At 40.4% G+C, this 13,504-nt stretch overlaps 1 protein-coding gene across 1 annotated transcript in view; it reads left to right on the plus strand.

The window, feature by feature from the left end:
- The first annotated feature begins 11,063 nt into the window (after positions 1-11,063).
- The window catches only part of HIVEP2 (human immunodeficiency virus type I enhancer binding protein 2), a 149,771-nt gene continuing 147,330 nt past the window's right edge, over positions 11,064-13,504 (plus strand). The window contains exon 1 of the mRNA XM_024220082.1: positions 11,064-11,405. The gene's annotated coding sequence lies outside the window, so the exon portion shown is untranslated. The remainder of the gene's footprint in view (positions 11,406-13,504) is intronic.

Raw genomic sequence — 13,504 nt, forward strand, 5'->3', positions numbered from 1 at the left:
TCTAAGCTGTTTTTGTTTTACAAAAATTGATAATTATTTGGGTTGGGGGTGGGCGGTGGTCAGTGGCCTTGCTATAAAAGCTTTTTCCATCATTTCAAGCCTTTCACATTTTGGAAGACATAACTGTCCTTGTGGTGCCTGATTGCAAAGGAAGGTATTGTTCCAAGCTGCTGGTGGGAAACCTGCAGTTTATTCAAAGTTTTCAAACGTATAATGACTGAACAGCATATTTATGATTGGAATGGGCTGGTCAGCTACTGAAGTGTCCCTGGCAAATATGCTGTTCCCTGCAAAGTGATTAGCTATCTGGAGTTCCTGCTTCAGGGAAAGTTTGCAGCTATCAGCACTTGGGATTGGATCAGGTCAGAATTCACGAGGGAATCAAAAGGATGTTGTGTTAGCTTCCATATGGCTTACCCTGTTATGTCTGCATGCAAACACACATAACTTCCCAGCCTTCCTCCTCCCCACCGCATGCACATTACTGGACAGAAATTCAAACTGCAGTTGTACTTGGGACAAATGATTTGATCACTATGTACTGGATGGACTACCTCTAGCTGAAATGGACGAGATTTGGAAATGGAAAACACTTCCCCAAACCCACACACAATTCACTGTTTCCATATGACTCCATAGTCCGTTAAGTGCTTAAAGGGTGGAAGACTTAAAGGCATGGTAATGTAATGTTATTATTTTTAAGAAATAGGAATGGCCCTTGCAAAAATGTGTGCCTTTCCAGTAAAAGTACTCTTTAAGGGTGTCTTTTACTGTTTGCTTTTCCTGGTCACCATTTTGAACTCCAGGTGGTGTAGGTGAAGGGGAGGAGGGATGCTAAGGCGTTGGGATACAATCCGTCATTAGCGGATACACACTGCTAGCCAAGGCTTCTCATAACTTTTGCGTTGGTTCATAGAGTGGAAATCCCTCCCATTACTGTATCAATAAACATTAATGTGGAGCCAGAAACTTACAGGGCTCAGGGACAGTTTCCGTCCCTTCCATGTCTGCTTCAGGCTCAGCAGCAGGATGGTCCTCGGGGGTGCATCAAATAGCACCTCTGAGTATGGACCCAGAATTTGGTGCTGATCCTGTTCTGAAGTGTGCTCTGGGACTGGTTTCAGCAACAGAGTGACTTCATGGTCCTCACTCAGTGTGTTCTGCTGGCTCCCATTAGTCCCCCTGCTGCATTCTAGGGTCAGCAGGGCACCATCCAGACTCACTAGGTCATCATTCACCACGGTTGGCTCTGTGAAACTCCCCATTAAACAGGCACAATATCAGTTTGTTGCCTAAGGTGCGGTTCTAGTCCATCGTCCCTGGTCTTCTGGTACTCACTCCTGAGCTGCTTAATCTGCTCTCTGCACTGGTCACTAGTTAGGTAAATTTGTAATGCTGCAAGTTTTTGGCTATTTGCTGGTATGTGTAGTCATTCCTGGTACTCTTACTAAAAAGTCCACTGGCCTTATTAGCGTCGAACCAAAGATTCACCAAAATCTGGTTGTGCTCCTGTGACCAAGAAGCTGCACGCTTTGCAAAAGGCTTGTTTTGGTCAGTCTCCATTGCAAACACAAAAGGCTCTCTGATGGTGAGTTTGCAGCTAGGTGGTCAGAAGATAATGGAAGGACTGACTCACTGAACTGCTGCTGTATGCGTAAGGGGGGTGGCTTCCATTTTCACTTGAGTCAATTGGAGAATCTTGGGATAGAGAGGATAAAGGAAGTTGGTCTATGGGATTTTGGAATACTTTTGGCAGACTACTATGACTCAAGTCGGGGGGCTGCATCTACACTGCAAAGCAACAGGGCTTGAACCTTGGGTCTTGGCATGACTTGGGCTTGGATCCTCCATCCCTGCAAGGTCCTAGAACCCTAGGTCTGAGGCTGAGTTCGAGAGATTTGTGTGTAGATGGGAGGGGTGGAGGTTGGCTCACGCCTGAGTCTGAGCCCAGGCTTTCATCGAACTGTAAAGATACCCTTTTAGCCCTACAGCCTGAGTCAATTGACCCGGGCTCTGAGATTCGGTGCCGTGAGTTTTATATTGCAGTGAAGACAAACACCCTTTGTGGTGTTCTACAATCCACCGATATCCTTCTTTCGTTATGGTAACTTTTGTACAGCACAGAGTATCTTAGACCGTATTGACACTCAGCTACATTACTGCCTTTGCTTACCTGGATACAACCTCATTGAAATCCTGTTGGGTTGAAATCAGTGGGATTGCCCAGATGTAATTGTCAGGCAAAATTTATTCTTATAACAAAGTCACCTGTTTTGTTTTGTGTTCTATCTCTCCTGATAAAATTTAGTATCTTATTTCCTTTTATTTGACTGCAGATGTGCCTTGAGCTAATAGTTTAAATGATTTATTTTTTTTTTCACAGTAACTCTCACTTTTTATCTAATCAGTGCACTGAAAGGTTTTTTTTAAAGTTAGAGCTTGTGGCCAAATTCTGTGCTGATTTACACACCAGGCATTTCCATTAATTTAAGATGGATTGCAGGGGTCATAAGTCAATGCAGTATTTGGCCTATAGCCTCTAGTTTATTTTTGTTCTCAGACTAAAAACCACATTCTGCTCTTCTGAAGATAAAAGCACTTAGCCAAAAAAATTTAACAGACCTCTTTGCATAACCAGTCCAGAGAAAATGACACAAAATTATGCCCTTTTGATTTTTGTATGAGTATGGATATGGCTGTGATGGAGGCTTCCACATTCATGCTCTGTTCTGAATGTGGTCTGTATTTGATAATGCTGGGGAGAATTTCAAGAATGTTGAAATGTAAGTGAAAATTGGGGGAAATTTTCTATAATTTTGTGCCTGTTTTCTTCCCTGCTTTTCGGTAGTTCTAGTATTTGATCTATGCAAACATTCCAGGGTCCTGTATATTCCGAACAATTTGCCATGGAGTCCACCCTAATTTTTTATTCATTTAAAAATAATAATTTAAATGAAACTGTCACATAATTTCCAGCCTGTTGCACCAGAGAGCTGCAGTGGCAAAGGATCGTGACCCAGAGTACACAGAAGCTTGAGTCTGCCCCATAAATGAATGTATAACATGTTAGGGTCCATTATGCGACCTGTTCTAGTTATCCAAAGCAGAACAGACTTCCTAGTAATTCCTTTATTGGACATAATCATTGTACCAGTAACAAGTGTTTTTAGCAGTAGAGTAGAAATAAGTACTTCAGTACCTTGTTGAATTGGGGCCTTGCTAAATTGACTGCACTATAAAGACCATATCCAACTCCCATTGAATCAGGTCCAACCTAAGTGATGAATATTTCATTAGAGAAATGTTGTTTCCATTACAGTGTACAACATTTTTAACATTTAAAAACTATTATTAAAATATGTAGTTTTAAAACATATTTTTATCTTTATAAGGAGCAGATTGCTGCTTAATTGGCAACTGTCATGTATCAGTAGATTAGAAATGTACTTCCTGAATATGATTAATGACTCATTTCTCATCCATATCAGTTTATTACAGCTGAATGATGTATGGATTATAAACTACAAAATATATTCTGAACTTCTAAGTGGAGATATATTATGTTTTAAAACTATCATAAGAAGTCCAAAATATTTTCAACTAATACAAAAGTTTGTTGTCCTTAATATCGCTGGCATTCAGAAAAGAGATTTTTACATTGGTGTTTTAAATACTAGAACTGGCCAATTCCTAGAAAAATCAATACACAATTATAGTTGTTTTTTTTTAATGCCAGATTTATTTTAATGTTTCTGTTTCAAAAGAAGGGAATGTAAAATATATTTTGCAACTGTATATGTTGTTACACTCTCAGAATAAAAAAATAATTTGAAGAAAAAGCTGAATTTTTCATCAAAAGCTTTTGCTGAAAAATGTAGCAGAATAGAAAATTTTGAAAAAGCTAAAATGTTTTCACAAAATCTTATATTTTTAAAAAAAGGCTATTTTTGAATTGAAATATATTTTAACAAATTTCCACCGTTTTAATACTGGTGTCTTTATTCCTCAATTATGGTGAAAGACTGTCATATATTAAAGGATGATTAATATATGAAGACTTATTTGCTGCAGAGAGCTGGTGGAAATTTTTTATATTTTCAAAATGTAGATGAACTTTTATGAAAAATTTTGTTCCTTTTTTAACTAACTGATGTGTGACCATCTCTTAAAGACTTATGTCCTGATAACCAAGAATTTCAATGAATCAGGATTTATACGTTCAAGGTTTGTTGCCATATATATGAACTGGATTTGGATCGATGACTTAGAAGTGAAAGGTTCCCATAACGAATATCTTGAATTGTCATGTCCTCCACATTGAACTAATATCTATCTGACCCAAAGTAAGAGTTTGAAATCAGAGGGACTGTCTTAGCTGCTATTTAATTATTTATTTAAATCTACTAATGGTACAAGGACCTTAAAATCCTACTGTACTTTATATAAATTAAAGGTCAACTAAGTACAAGTTGCTAAAAGGATAATAAACCATTATTAAATATGTGCCAAGGTTTTTTTTCAAAATGTCATTATAATGTTTCAGTAATATTCCAGAATGACACATACTGCAGAGTAATCTAATAACATAAGATGCAGGTAACCACAGGAAACTTTCTAGGTGCCTTTAACAGATTATGACAGCACTTGTGGAGAGTTTCCTTTGTTCTTGCTCAATCAAATGAGTAATTGAAGAAAGTACACAAAGGGAACAACTATCTGACAATGAAGCAAGGGAGGGTGTTCCCTAATTTGTTAGGACACATAGTTAGCAAATACCTTCAAGGTCGGTACACCGGGCACATCCAGTTGGTGTGGAAATCCTAGTGGAATTTTAGTATTTGAGTTTTTTGCAGTTACAGAATTCATTTTTGAGACTTAGTACACTTGCAGTTGTAGCAGCAGCAATGTTAGAAGGCATAACTTTTATATTGGCTTTCAGAACTGAGAATTTCATTTTATTTCAAGCTACACTATTACTACAAATGCTACAAATAAAGGACTGAATCAGTCTGTAATAGGTTTGTTCATGTTGGTAGCGATACCTATTGGGGGTTTGTTTGAGTTTATTAGCTTTCACAAACTAAGCAGTGTGAAGGCCTGGTCAGTGCCCTCTTCTGCTGTAGCAAGTAGCATAGGTCATTCAGTAGGTGGCACACTTCCCTCTGAGACAGTACTGAACCAATGCACCAGCATAGTATTAAAGGGCATTGTGCTGTGGAAAATACATGAGATGTAAAACCAAGGTCCCAACCACTTGTGCTCGTTAAGAGTCCCATGTCATGTTTCAGAAGAGTAATAGTGTTAGCCTCAGTAATATGGTCAAAATTCAGCTGATTTGTTTGGGCAATTTTAATTTTTCCTCTCTAAATTCCCCTTGCCATTTCAAGTGGGTATGGTATTCTTCTTCACCTATCCTCAAATTGTCAGGCAGTATTACTGTGTGCAGTGTTCCACCCCAAAATAAGTGAAATTCTCTCTCTAGATAAAAAGCTCTCTGGGATTCTTTGGAATGAAGATATTCTAAAAGTTGAAGGCTGTTTGAGAAGGCTACTAATGAGAGGATATCAGGTACTAATGAGAATGTAAGTAGTTAAGCTTTAAAAAATAAATCCATGTAATTGTTAAGGTTATATAATTCAGATGTTGTTAAATCATGCCATGCTTTTGGCAAGCTTTTACTTCATCTGTGCTAAGAAAAACTGAAAAAAATGATTGAATGCAATATGCAAAATAAATTTGAGAACTGTTTCATTTGAAAAGAAAAAAAGAGAGAGAGAGAGAAGTGACCTGTTCCTGTTAGCATAGTGTGGATGTTGACAGGGGAATTTTTTTTAATGCCTGAAAGTAAGGATTTTTAAAAAAATTATCTGATTCTGATATTAAAATGCAAGATCAAAGTCAAGATGGGGATGGCACTCAAGGGATTAATTTATTTTAAATTAGAAGTGCTCGTAATGGCTTGGCAGAATACACAATGCTGCCTGCACATTCTCTTATCCAGCTTGCTAATTAGCTATGAAAAAATGTGAAGAGTAAAAGTTACATTATTCAAAATTTTTCCAAGATTCATGGGCCTTAAAAAGTCCTGAAAGGACCAATATCTATAATTACAGTTTTCAAAAATCTCTGCCCCTCTCTCATTTTTTTCCTAATCACTATGTCAAATGGTGATGTGTTACTATCAAGTTACAGATATTCATACATAACAAGTTAGTTCTGCCCCGGCTATGTTTTTAAGTAAAGGTATAGATTTTGCGAAAGGAAATCACAGTTTTGAATAGACAGCTCAGAGAAACATTTTCCTCCAGGAAATGGTTCCATTAATTCTTTACCATGTGAAGAGCACATCCCTTGGGGACATGGATCAGCATTCACATTGCACTCCCAGTCAGTCCCCGGGCCAGGCCGGGGAAGCTAATGATCCAACCAGCAGACCAAATTTGATGATGAATCCTGGTAACGTGCCACCTGAGGCACGTTGCACATACACTAAGAAGCACATCCCTTCTACTAAGCCCTCTTCCACTATTATTTACACACAGTGGAAAGCTAAATACCTTCACTTTTGTCCTCTTCCACACCATTTGAGGGTGAGCTCCAAGAAATGTCTGGCATAAAGATCTGCTTCATTGTGACTTAATCAAATTATGTGGAAAAGTCATGGAAAAACTTCCATATGAGGAAAAATTAGTACTATTTAGATTAGCGATTGTATAGGTAAGAAAGGATATAATAGAGTTGCTTAAAATAATTAATGGGATAGAGAAGGAAAATTGAGAGGGTCTGTTTACCTTCTCTTAATACAAGAACAAGGTGGCATTCAATCAAAATGAAAAGCAACACATCTAAAACTGATAAAGGGAAACATTTTTTAACGTCATGAATAATGGACTAGTGGAACTCATTGCCAATAGATATAACTACACAAAAGAGTTTACAAGCATTCATAACAAGATGACATGTTTATATCAATAAAAATACCCCGCCACCTGAGCAAGCAATGCTCCATGGAGAGACCCTGCTGCTACCTATGGCAGGTGGGAGACAATATAAACAATTACTTTCCTTTCGGCAGCTCCCTCCCTCTGCCCTTCCCAGGATTCTAGTGCCCTCTCCTCCCTGTTCCTGTCCTCAGAGCAGCAGCTACTGACCGATTCTGCTCCTCCCTTTCCCCCGCTTCCAACTGCAGCTCCCTCCCCTTAGTCCCCATCTCCAGCAGAACCCATGATGAGTGGCTGATTGCAACCCAGCTCACTGCCTGTCTAAGACTAAACTAAGCACAGTAAACTGAGTGCAGACCAGTGCCCTGAGCCTAAGATCCAGCTCAATGCCTCTCTCCTCAAGGAGAAAAAGAAAAGGACCTTTCTACAGCAGCCCCTTCTCTTACAGAGACAAGAAATACACACTCCCCCCCAGCATCGGAAAGACATCCCCAGCTGTGTGAGTAGGTGCCTTTATAGGCCTCAGGGACAGTATGTGAACAGATATGTGCGTGTGGGGGGAAGTGAGTGTGAGTGGATTGTGTGGGTTTGAGGGAACCCTGAGTGGGAAAACAGAAAAAGAAGGAGGATAAGATACACCAAAATATAGTCAAATGAAGGGGAAAAAGGAGTGAAGGAAAAGAGAAGGAAGTATAAATACAAACAATATGTAATACATTAAAATAATAATATAAAGCTATTTCTATTAATATTGGTTTATTGATTTGGATTCCCATTAAAAAAAGGTTTTATATCCCTTTAGTTTCCTGAACCATCCAGTCCCCAAGAAAAAACACAGTTCATTGAGGAGTAATAATAAAACTACTAATCATTTGCACTTCTTCCTTTTGAGGCCATCAGATAAGTTTATACATTTGGATTAATTTAGCCACACAATAACTATGTTGAAGCAGATAAATATCAGCGCCTTTCTACAAATGGAGAAATTGTACTAATACTATTATTTGTCTAATAGTAGCTTGATGACAAAGTAGTCTAGTCTTCAAGTGCACAGGGTAAGAGCACAGAGTTAGGTAATTTTTCTCAATGAAAGAATGTATTTCTTTAAACGTGTTAGCTATTTTTAAAAGTTATTTTACATTTCAACTCAATTGTACTAGAGTAAGAAAAATAATATGTCATTTTCTATTGTCTGTTTGTGGGAGCAGCAGCAGTTTTCAAAGCTAATAAATGATGTAAGCTCCAAGATCAAATCGGATTTTAATATAAATGACAATGTTTAATAAATGGTGTACAATGCTAATGATTGTTATAATTAATTATATTTTCACTGTAGCAACAGCTATGATGTCAAAGGTGCTTTCCATACAAACAAGAATGAGTGATCCTAGTGGCCTGTGAATTTTAAATAACAGTTGCAAATCTGACTCTTTGGAATTTTCTTACTTTTTGACTTCAACTTCTTTGTTTAGAAACCAAATGGTAAAAATGTAAAGGTAATGTCACAGAACCCAGAAAGGAGAGAGAATGGGTGACTCAGGTGCCCCTACTGCCTCTGCATGAAACTGCTAGTGGCAGTTGATGAAAGAACCTGCTCTGGCATCTCAGGCCACGAGACTACGGGGACTATCATGGCATAGCTAAAGTGCTGTAGCTGTACTGGTATAACCCTATAATGTAGATGCAGCCTACATGACGGAAAAGGTTTTTCTGTCAGTGTAGGAGCACCACCTCTCCCAGAGATGGTAGCTAGGTCAACAGAAGCATACTTTGGTAAACCTCACTGTGCCTGCACTGTGGTTAGGTTGGCATAGCTACTGTGCTCAAGGGTATGGATTTTTCACACCCCTGAGTGCTATAGCTATGTCAATTTAATCTTAAATGTAGACCAGGCCAGGTAGCTGCTGTACCAACCCAAGACAGTGTTTCCACCTGCTCTCCCCTGGTGTTGGCTCTGTCAAGACGCATGCAGTCAAACATAGGCTATGCAGCTTGTCAAAAATAGCTTTTGAGCCAGAACTGAAAGAGACCTTCATGACATTGGCTTAAAAATCATGATACTTTAAACATTATAAATGCTGGGTTCTTTTTATTTGCCTTCTGGTATTTGAGTTTTCAGGATTCACTTTTCTTTGCAACTATAAGGGCTAGAAACTTTTTTAAATTAAAGCTGAGATTCTCATTTAATCACATGACTCCAGTAGCTGCGGATTTAAGAAAATCACCAAATGTTGCAAGATTTGTGATAACATTGCAAGTTGGCAACACTGTAAAAATGTCAGTTTTGTGTGGGCCTGAATTTTCATTACAGGTTTACAAAACCTAATATGAATAAAACGTTTTCAGTATGAAAATTAGAATAAATAATGCTTAAAAAAATAAACATTCTGCTCAAGCACCATGAAGCCAAACAATTAAGATGATTGTGCTAGTACCTAGAAACAAAAGTGAAACTAGCCAGCTTAGTTTTACTCTGAACAAAAAGGTAAAATCAAGAGCACAAATGGTGAAAAATAACTGATTTGTAATATCCATATTGGTTTAATTATCAAAGATATTATTACTACATACGTAAGGAATTTTATTTAAATATATGACTTTATTTTGATATTATTTCTCTATTTAATTACTGGTTTGGAACACTAAAGACTTGTTTTATTTTATGAAGTAGTAAGAAAAATAGTGGAATGAACATAAAAAAGTTAAATCAGAGTACTTTGTTTCTTTCTTGCTTTACATAGTACTTCAACAGAATATTTTCCCCTGAGTTATGTGCTTATTGGAGACAAACTATATTAAGAAAAAGGTGGGCACAGATATTCTAGCATAGAATGAATTGGCACCACCCTCTTATTTCTGCCCTTCATATCTCCCTTTACTCCCTAGAACATGAGAGCAAAAGCAGCTGATATAAAACGTTCTGAATCCTCATTGGCTGGCAGGGTCACAATTTAAGCTAACAGCAAACCACAGAGACCATATTGGGCACAAGTGGAGCACTTGTCCTGTCTCAGCCTTTTCACTGTCTGCTGCAGTCTGCAGGCCTCTGTACTCAGAGCAGCAGCCTTGAAAAGAAATATTGCTAACAAGTTCACATGTATGACATCCAGTATTCTTTAAGATGAATGTCACCTATCATCTATAACAATGAAAGCAGGGAGCCCTGCAGCTGACAATATTTTTTATTATTTTGTATACGTATATTAAACAAGTTACTTCATTTTAAAAATTGTTTTATAGTGACTCTTCAGATAAATAGATATGAAAATAAAACAGTTTAAAACAAGTAAACAAAATAAGCCCAGAAAATGTTTAAAGCTGAAGATTCTCTTTTGGAAATACACACTGAGTTTAGAAATAGACACTGAGTTTGCAATCAGAGTAGTCTGGAAAAAGCCAGTACTGCTTTGAGCAATTTGTTTTGTTTTTATATTTCCAAAATCCCATTTAGAGAGTAATGGAATAATTGCTGAGAATCCTATAAACCTTCCCTTTGGGAGTATGGGGCAAAGCAGTACATGATTTAAAATACGTATTGCATGACACATTAGACAAGCTACTTGGACTGGGGATGGGAACCGCAAGAAAACAGGTTCAAATGCTCAAGAAATGCAGTCAGCATCAGGAACTCTGGTATTATTTTGTTCTTCCTGACAGATAACATGATCTTGACCAGGCGAGGGAAAGGGGGTGGAGGTGGTGGAAAATAAAAAGGGCGGGGGGAGAAGGATCCCACATCCTTAAAGGAAATTCTCAAGCTGGGAAGACGCACAACTTTTGCATGGCAAGTTGAGACTGGCTCTCCTGGGAGTTCCCTTTTCAAAGGAGGGGGAGGGGGAAGCAGAGATCTCCTCTGGCTGGGGGAGGCAGCTGCTTTGCACTCGGAAGCCCTGCCTCTTCCCTCCCCCTCTCTTTCTGTCTGCACAGTGCACCTCTCTCTCTCTCACACACACACACAGAGCCCATCATTCTCTGGAACTGGATCTTCTGGTTCAGCCTCCCTCCCTCTCGCGCTCCCTCCCTAGGACGCGCTGGGGGATCCGATGACATCACTGGCTGAGCTCTCCCCTCTCTCTCCTTGTAACTTCTGTTCTGGGAAGTGGTGCCAGGAATAACCCAGTCTGTCTGCAGCTCCGAGAGGCTCCCTCCTCCGGAAAAAAACTGCGGCTTCTCCGGCCTCTCTCTCGCCCTGATTTTATTCTCATTTTAAATCAAGCTCCACCATTTAAAGCGAGAAAGAGAGCGAGGAAGCCCGAGAGCAATGGTCTATCCTACTACAAGTCAATGAACCAGACGCCCCTTGGCTGCCGGGATATCTCGATCTGTCTCTATATAAAGCAATGCCGCGGGCCACCTCGCTCCAGGCACCACCTTAGCAAAGGCGCAACAAGAGCCCCCCAGCGGAACCAACAACAACAAGGGCACCAGGAGGGGTTTCCTCCTTCCGGCTCGGTGACTTTCCAGGTGAGCAGCAGCAGCTGCTGCAAGGACCCCTCCCCCTCTTTAGCCCCCCCTCCCCGCCCCTGTCACAGGCACCAGCTGACAGCCGCTTTGAGCTGGGGGGGGGGGGGGAGACACTCGTTGAATGGCGATTTATTTATTTATTTTGACTGTAGCAGGAAAAGTCCTTGACAAGTTGGGTGTTTTGAGGCGCAGGCTTGCGAGGGTCTCTGGAGCAACTTGCAAGTGCGCTGTGTCACTGGGGGCTGTCTGGCTGCAGCAGGGGTCCATGAAGGACATGTGAAGAATGGGAGGGGGGTATTGAGGGAAACCAGTGGGGCTGTAAACCCATCCGAGCGGTAAGTCGCCTCTCGAGGCGTGCTGAGCTTGTTGCGATCATCGGCCCGTTTTCACTCGGATGCTGGGATCCGTTCCCCTCTTCTTGCACTGGGGGGAGGTCTTTGTTAGTGGCCCGCTGTTAGGAAATGTGGGGAATACCCAGCATGTAAGTGTATGCAGATTAGGAGCAGGCTGCCTTGCGTAATCTCCTCCTGTGGCGAAGAATGGGCATGGTTACTAAGGAGAGACACGCAGGAGGGGAGACGGCTGCTCGGCTCTCACGCTGGGCTCCCGATGGCAAGGTGGGGGGTGGGAGTGGGACGCAGACGCTCGGTGGAGGGGCAGGGGCTTGCATGGAAGAGGGGGGGTTGCCGCTGGAATGACCCCAGGGGCTGGACGGTGGCTTGGCGGACGCTTCAGCTGGCTGTCGCGGCTGACTTGTCCTTGTGCGTATATGGGGAGGGGGGATGCGCGTGTGCGCCCCGAGCTGGAGGTGGCGGGGGCTGGATGCGTGTGCGGGGCTGTGCTGCGCTCTGCGCCTTGATGCCTGTTCCCTGAAGTGGGTGGAACGTTGGCCCGTTCCGGGAATGTTCCATGACGTGTAAAAGCCACAGGAAGGGGGTTAACAAGGGGCTCTGCCTGCTGCTGCTGCTGCCATCAAAGCAGATGTGCTCGCTCTGCTTTTGCACATTTTCTAAACAGACCATTGTTCCCTTGGGGGAGGGAGGCTGGAAGTCAGCTTGCAAGGGGAGGGGGAGCGGCGGCTGTCACTGCAGAAATGAATTTATTATATAACCGGTGTCTATGGTCTGGCTGCATCTGATTATGTAACAGGCACATCCATGTTTGTTATATGTGAGACCCCCACCTTGAAACATCTACGCTGCAATGTATGTGTATGGGGGGAGTCTTAATGTGCAACCAGATATTAGTCCTTCAGGGAGCTCTGTGCTGTGAAGGAGGAAGGAAGGGATATTCTTCAAGTTGTTTCTCACAGTTTTCCTTGGAATATATTACCTCTGTAATTATGGGAAAATAATATTTGGAGGGGAAATCCTAGGTTTGGAGGGGAAATCCCAGGTTTAGTTTGGCTAGTATTACTTCACATTTACTGTCTGGGGTTCTTTACATTTTCAAAGTGCTTCACAAACATTCACCATTCCCTAATTACAACACCCCTGAGAAATAGGTACAGTAAATGTTATTATCCCCATTTTACAAATGAGAACCTGAAGCAGAGAGGAAGGAGATGCTATTTCTGTTCTGTTTAATATACTTAGGATCTATAATTCTGCAGAATATGTAGAATAATCATTTTAGTGCAACTGATATAATAAAAAGCCTCATCTAGCAAGGCCTAAGCCTATCTTCATGGGTTTGTTTCCATTATTTCCATTACAATGGTAATGTGAATTGTTCAGTTTTCTTATTGTTCCCTTGTGCTACTGGAATCTAATTCAGTTTTGCCCTCACATAAATGATTATGCTATTGGGGGAAAAAAAGGGTCTGACTCTAATCTGCCATAGAACTCAATATTTTTCTAATCTATTGACTGGAATATTCAAAGTATTATTTTATTTCTATTATATCAAGAAAAAATATACTAATCAAGAAGGCTAAAGACTTGAAATGTTAATCACGTCCTTACAGTAAGAAGTTTTAATTAAAAATTTAAGTGAAACTCTTGGAAAATGCCATTCAGCTCCATTTCTTTCAACAATTTCTGTTCTTTTCTCCTTTTGAGATGGAACAAGTTTAAGTATTAGAATTTGGATAATTACAT

The sequence above is a fragment of the Terrapene carolina genome, unplaced genomic scaffold, assembly GCF_002925995.2.
Source record: "Terrapene carolina triunguis isolate 2854851 unplaced genomic scaffold, T_m_triunguis-2.0 Scaffold85, whole genome shotgun sequence".
NCBI lineage: Eukaryota > Metazoa > Chordata > Testudines > Emydidae > Terrapene > Terrapene triunguis.